A 7403-nucleotide genomic window follows, 5' to 3' on the forward strand; every position below is an offset into this window, starting at 1 on the left:
GACCCTTCCAGGAGGTACCTACGTCGAGGCAGGACCACTACAAGACATGTAACAAAAGTGGTGGGAGACATCTCAGAATGGCCAAATATCCCGCCACGCCACGTGCGAACGGCATCGCGCTCCGGCCTTCGTCGGTCAGTCCTAGGAAGAGATACCACATGGACATCTTCCGTCCTAGGAGAGATACGCACGTGGACATTCTTCCAGTCCTACGAGAGATACCACGTGGACATCGTTTCCAGTCCTAGGAGAGATACCACCGTGGACATCTTCCAGTCCTAAGGAGAGATACCCACGTGGACATCTTCCAGTCCTACGAGAGATACCACGTGGACATCTTCCAGTCGCAGCCTACGAGAGATACGCACGTCGCGACATCTGTTCCAGTCCTACTAGAGAAACAGGTAGACATCTTCCAGTCCTAGGAGGGATTACCGACGTCGAACTCTTCCAGTCCTACGAGACGATACCACCGTCGGACATCTTCCAGTCCTACCGAGAGAAACCAGGAGAAGCCCAGGATTATCAAAGACCCCCATCACCCCAGCCACAAACTGTTCAGTCTGCTGCCGTCTGGCCGGCGGTACCGCAGCATCAGGACAAAAACCACCAGACTCAGGGACGGTTTTATCCCACAAGACTATTAAACACCTGAGCTTGCAGTATTTTTATTTTTATTGTGTTTTTTAAAAATATTTATTTTATTTATTTTTTGTATTTTTAAGTTTTTCACACATTATATTATTACACCGTAGTTTTGTATATGTTACGACAATCAACCTTTGAATCTTGAATGAGATGTAAGACAGGCATATCTTTTCATATTCCACTCTCTTTTTAAATAAATTTTTCTTAACACGTCTCTCTTTATATTATTCCTTAAAAAACAACCTGTATGAAACCGGCCCTGTATGAAAACCTCATGCATTCATTCTCCTCTCATTTATTCATGTTTTTTCTTCCATTTCCTCCCGTGTATATGTTTTGGCGAATAATCGTGAATAAAGTAAACTGCCCCTAATTAGTAGCAGAAGCTGTAAACGTGGAAAACAACTGGCACGGCCCTTTGAAGCAAGAACATGTTGAGATGAAGAAATCCAGCAGCTGCAAGCTTACACATCTGCATTGACAACAGATGGAGAGGGGAGGAGGTGGTGTTGTGGAGAGGAGGAGGAGGTGGTGAGGGGGTGTGGGACAGCAAACAAGTGTACTCCAGGGCGGAGGGGTGACTAGTTAAGGGCCGACTCCCCTCCCGGACCTCTCCTCCTCCCGTCTTGCCTGCTCCCATGTCACCCCTGGGCTCCCTGATGGATGCTGACAGTAGCGGCTGTCCTCCGTCCCCTTACCCATCACCCCCAACCATCCCTCCTCCTCCTCCACCCCCTCCCTCCACTCTCCTTCACTCTTGCCCGTTCAGCGTTGACCACGGTGACCTCGCTTTGGAAGCTGCCGTCCTGCGGCTCAGCTCGGGCAAATCTTAAGGGGCGAAGCGTCTGAGCCTGGCTGTCAAAAGCACATTCGGGACGCGATCCTCCACCCATCCATGACTGTTACTCCCTGGCTTGTTTCTCAATGCTACAGGCAAATCACTGCATGTCTCTTAAAAAGACAAAATGGAGTTGTACTGCGTGTATCAATACTTTTCTCATAACTCGACTGAGTCAGTTCAACACCTGTGCTAAAACAACAGTTACTCAATCTGGCACAAATAAAATGATCACCTCATGTCAATCACTTTTCTTATTGTAGGGTGTGGCATTGGCACACACACACACACACACACACACACACACACACACACACACACACACACACACACACACACACACACACACACACACACACCTTCCCACTTCCTGTTGTGCAATTTCATAAACTACCGAGGCAAAGGCGGAACTTGCAGAACAGGATGGAAGATGGCAGGTAATCAGCCCAGAAGCGGACATGGAAATAAAAGTGGGACACACACACACACTCCTCGCTGACATGGGTCAGTAATGATGAAGAAAAGTTTCTGAAATAGCAGACGAGAGAGGAGAAAGTGGAGAATGTCATCTTTCGTTGGGCACATGTATTATTCATGCTGTCAGCGGAGACGGTGAAGTCACAGGAGTGTAAGTAATAACGTGTGTCACATAAATCAACAGCAATGATGACCTCATTTTGCCACATAACTCCCTCCGCCCACACACTCTTTAAGCAGCTCCAGATGCATGAGGGTTTACACAAACACACCTTGGAAACATATGTGCCCTAATTTTTTTCTCTGTGTATAATCACAATAAACAAATTAAATAATAACCCAAATTAATGTAATAGCTGGGAGTAGCCCCTATGGATTTAAAACAAAAGATGTGACGTGTTCTAATGAATGGCCGTTCCGGGAACCAAATGGAAACCATCTTGGATACAGTTTTAAACCTGCTTTTATTTGATGCTGAGGAAAAATAGATTCATGTTTTTTTAACGAATTTATACAGTTTAAGACAACTGTGATTGGAACAAAAACAAATATTCTGCAAAAGCTTGGATAATAAAGCGCCCATGAGAAAATTCATGCTTTCAATCATGAAGATAATTTTATATTTGTGCATTTATTTTGGACTAATTGTTTATTTTTCAATGCAGCCTGAAATTAATATATATGTACTGTCTTGGAGTTTTGAGTGGCTATAGGCACATACATTGAGTCACTCCTTGGTTTTCCGTACAACTGGCAAATACATCTTTAGTTTTATGCAAATTGACATTGCACTGCTGTAGATGGGGGAGATTTAGCTAGTTTAAATGACTTTATAGTAAGATTATAACCCAATTCATAAGATAAATTAGAGAGTTCATGGGATCATAAATGTACTGGGAAAAAATAAAAACAAGTTTTTCTGCACAAATATATTTGTATTTTATAAGCCTTTCTTTCTAGGCTGTATTACTGAAATATATATATCTTTTGTCTTTAGCCTGAAAGAGCCCAGACAACACCGTACCTGTTTCTAAAGGGTACTCGTACTTACTCCGCATCACAAACACACTGTGTTTTCAGATGTTGTGTCTGAGAGCTCGTGCAGGTGTTGTACCTGGCAGCCAAGTACCTGTCCACCCACCACAACACCTGGCTGGAACCGCAGACATCACACAGCAATAAACTCTCTTTCACACACACACACACTCACTCACAGACACGAGTGTACATAGCAACACACACTCAGTCGTAGACACTGATCAGAAGATTACTGCGGCACAAGTCATTCCCATTGTCAAAACACAGACAGGCAGACAGACAGACAGGCAGACAGAAACTCTCACCATGCAAATATGAAAAACTATACCCCCTCCATCCCAAGAAAGAAACAACCGAAAGTCGTGAGCTTCCTTTTCCCATGGCTTCAGTCACACATTTTGTTTTAATCTAATTATAAAACAAAATACAGATGTGTCTGGTCTGCCGTGTGGTGAAGGCTTTAAGTTAAGTTCTATTAAATGCAGCTGCAAAAAGCAAAATGTCTATTAATCAGAAATATTTCTTTACTGATTTTTTTCCAAATCTCTGCATTTTTCTGTGAGACGGAGGGACAGGTTCTCTCTCGAATCCTCGCCTCGGGCCAGCCTGAATCTAGGACGGGATGTCAATAATTTCCACAGCCTTTATTTTTCCGCCTCCGTTCGTGGCAGTTCTTGTCTTGTCTTGCTGCCTGTTGTTTTGCAGCTCAGGAGCCTTGAGAGGTGATCTCATCTGCGCCTCGCTCCTCAACCCCCGCTCCCAAAACAACATTGTATTTATCTGACCAAAATAGCCACCTCAGGCTGGAAAAACCCTAGTCAAGACAAACAGAAATAGGCCAAGAGTTTCCAAGGAAGCCAGTCTGGGCCGGAGGTGATGCTTTTGACTGACAACAGCCACGGGGCAAACAGAACAACACTTCGGTGAGGTGATGGTTAGAGGCCGATTTAATAAAAGCTCTTATTATTCTTGAGCTTCTGGCAAACAACAGAACTACAGGGTGCTGGGTGCATAGCTGCAACACATGTAGGCCTACAGTAATATATAAGCGAGCAAAACAGAACAATTTGTGCTTTAGAAAACTAGTATTAGAGTTACATGGATGTTACTTTATGTTGTGATGTAAATCAGAATCAGAAACGGGTTTATTTAGGTTGACACGTACGAGGAATTTGACTTGGTGTTGTGGTGCATACATAAAAGAATGACTGTAATCGAAATTCTTATTATCAGTTTTTCTAAAAATATGTTAATGATCGCAGGGGGAGTAGTTCAAGTCATGTTAAGTCATTTGTATTTATTCAGCCCAAATGTGGCTATACACCTTTTACAACACAAATTACAACCTATATCTTTAGGCCTCTCATTCAGTTTATATTCCAGGTGTAGACAATTAGTCACAATGACTTGAGTGAAAGTTACCTTGAGTAAATGTTTGTTCTACACTTTATCAATATCAGTTGTATAATGACTGTTAGATTATAATTATATATATTTGAAGGCAACACTACATTTTAAATGCACCTTTAAACCTGTGCTTCCCTTTATTCCTTGTGTTAGCTGAAAGGAATAGTGTGACAGCGAAATCTTCAGGATGTCAATGCTCCCGGCCAAGAAATAGTCCCAAACAAAAACACCCCTTATGAAAGCCTCAACATGTCATTTTTACACTTATGCATCCTCATGATCATCAATGAGCTTTACAAGTGCTGGTAGGCAGGTTTTTGTACTCGTGGAAAGAGCCAGGTCAGCTGTTTTTAGTCTTTATGCTAAGCTATGCTAACTAGATGGTGGATGTAGCGTACTTCAAGGGGCCATATTCTGCTAACTTTCAGGTTTCATAACTGTATTTTGTGCCTCTAATGTGAAATGTCTCCATGCTTTAATGTTCAAAAAGGTCTATTTTTTTCTTATACTTCCTGTGCTGCAGCACCTCTTTTCACCCTCTGTCTGAAACCAGAGTCCAGTCTGCTCTGATTGGTAAGCTGGCCGGCTCTGTTGTGATTAGTGAACTGCTTAGAGATGTCCACCCTTTTAGCCTTTCAAGTACAGTGTATTGGAGCGCTAGCCAATAGAAACATGGTTACATAAAGTGTTACGTAGATGATGATAGATGTCCAATGGAGGTTTTTCAGGCAGGTGGGAGTGTGTGGGAGGGAAACTCCCTCTGGACTTAGAGATTTTTGCCTTTGCAGACCATTTACATGCACAAAAAACTAAATAACAAACTACAGGAAAGGTAAAACCCCCAAAAGCAAAAATGGGTCCTTATAACAAATAGACAGGAGAATAACAATTATCTCCAAGAAACTACAATGAGCATTCCTTGAATTGCAACTTAAAATGTAACATTGATGAATCTGATCAGCTACAATTTTAGCTTTCAGTCGGTGTTGGTTACACTGTCATTCTGGATTCAGTAATCCCAGAAAGCCAATCCTAACTGACTTTGAAGTGGCTAACTCTCTCCGGACACTAACAATGAGTTAATCTAGGATACTGCCCTCCAGTATAGACCTGAGACACACACATGAACAAACAGACACACCAGAACATTCACACAGACATACTAGCATGAAGCCACGGCCTAACCCTCCTGTACCGCACACAAAAGGGGGGAGGGGTAGGAGAAAAAAGAAAAAAAAACACATTCCACTTCCCGTAAAGCCGGGAGAAGGAGCAGTGAGTCAGCGGAGCAGTTTGAAACGGGCCCTTTTTAGTTTGAGACACAACGTCTTTGAACGTCTACACATGGACCTTTTAACCTCCACAGCTCCTCCTCGAATGTTGTTGATGGTGCCGCTCTCCTTTCTTCACACACACCCCTTTCTATTTGTTTAGTCTCTACTTAAACAACTCATTCCCTGACTAGTCTGAGAGTGATCGTTGCTCTCAGTTCAATTGTAGGTCATGCAGCATGTTCTGGATTAGTCCATTTTATTATTGTTAACACAGTTTAATTGTTGTAACATGCATGCAACCACAAAATGACACACACAAAGTACACTCCCATCAAAAAAAAGCCACACATTTAATCACAGTTTGTAATAGACCTCAGCATGATGCACCCAACCCCCCAGTGATGCCAGGAAAACAAAAATCATGTAGGAATAAACCCTCCTTCTCTCTTTCTGTTTCATCTTGCCGCCGCCTCCTCCAGACAAAGGCCCCCCAAAAAACAGACTGGGACCCTGGAATGATGCTGCTTTTCCATTTGATTCACAGGCAGCATCCTGAGTCACGGCCATCAGGTCCCGCTCTGATCACGCTGACAGCCTAATTGACTCTACAGAAGAAGAGTCCATGGTATCTGTTCTCCATCAACTCTCCTGCTGGCAGGCTGACTCACACGCTGAAGTTCAGGTGGACCAGCTATCACTGGAATCTGTTCACACTCAACAGGCCTGTTTAATGTTGCATGATTTAGACCAGCTGGCTCGGGGCTTCTTGTTCCTGCCGTTGTTGTTGTTGTTTTTGTTGTTGTTAAGTCATCTTTTTGTCCTTGTCTTAAGGTGTGTAACCCAGACAGCCAGGTGAAAAGTATACATTCGAGCTCTATTATTACCTAGAAGGCTGGGGCTACTCTATTATTTTGTCTACAAATCCAAAGCCAATGTGTCCCTGCTGTAGACATCTGCATACACATGTTACAACTATTCTTTTTTTTTTTTAATATCATCAAAAAGCTTGGTACTGCGATTTTCAAGCAAATGTTAATCGAATGAGAGGAAAAAGTGCATGTTCTAGGGACTACTTTCAGCAGCGGAGTGATAGGCACTTGGTCCACTGAGTATATTTGACGGCTGTCCGTGGGATTGTTCCAATTTAAACTATGCTAATGTGACTCACACTGGAGATCTATGGCATTAATTGTAGATTTCTTAGTCTTTTTATGGTGTTTGTTAACAATAAAGAAATATGGTGAAAGGTTACTGCCTACAAAACTTAAACAACATTTAAGAAAACAAACATATTTGTAAGACGTAGGGTGAGTCAAAATGAATTAAAAAAAAAGTAATGGACGCAGTCACGAACTTGAGTCATCAGAGGAGGGTGTTCAGGTCTGGGCAGCTCCACGGGACAATTAAACACACACACACACACACACACACACACACACACACACACACACACACACACACACAATAACACAAACATGTTCGGTCTACGATCAGGCTACAGCTGGAAGTCCTGCTGCAGGAGGAAAGTAGTTTTGTTCTCTGGAGGCTCAGAGAAAGAGAGACAGAAGGAACGAAGGAAAGAAAGAAAGACTTCTACTAGAAGAGCTTTGTATCATTGTCCTGCTTGAGGCAAAGTTGGCAGTATATTTGAAAGGAGGACAGAAGATTTGTCTCTCACTCCCACTTTGTTCTCTTTCTTTCCCATCCTCTCTTTATCTATC

General features: G+C 42.7%; 1 protein-coding gene across 2 annotated transcripts in view; it reads right to left on the reverse strand.

Moving 5' to 3' along the window:
- pds5b (PDS5 cohesin associated factor B) overlaps positions 1-7403 on the reverse strand; it is a 464227-nt gene that overhangs the window by 119073 nt on the left and 337751 nt on the right. The gene's annotated exons all lie outside the window — the stretch shown is intronic.

Source organism: Notothenia coriiceps, unplaced genomic scaffold, assembly GCF_000735185.1.
Source record: "Notothenia coriiceps isolate Sejong01 unplaced genomic scaffold, NC01 NC01_scaffold00030215, whole genome shotgun sequence".
NCBI classification, from domain to species: domain Eukaryota; kingdom Metazoa; phylum Chordata; class Actinopteri; order Perciformes; family Nototheniidae; genus Notothenia; species Notothenia coriiceps.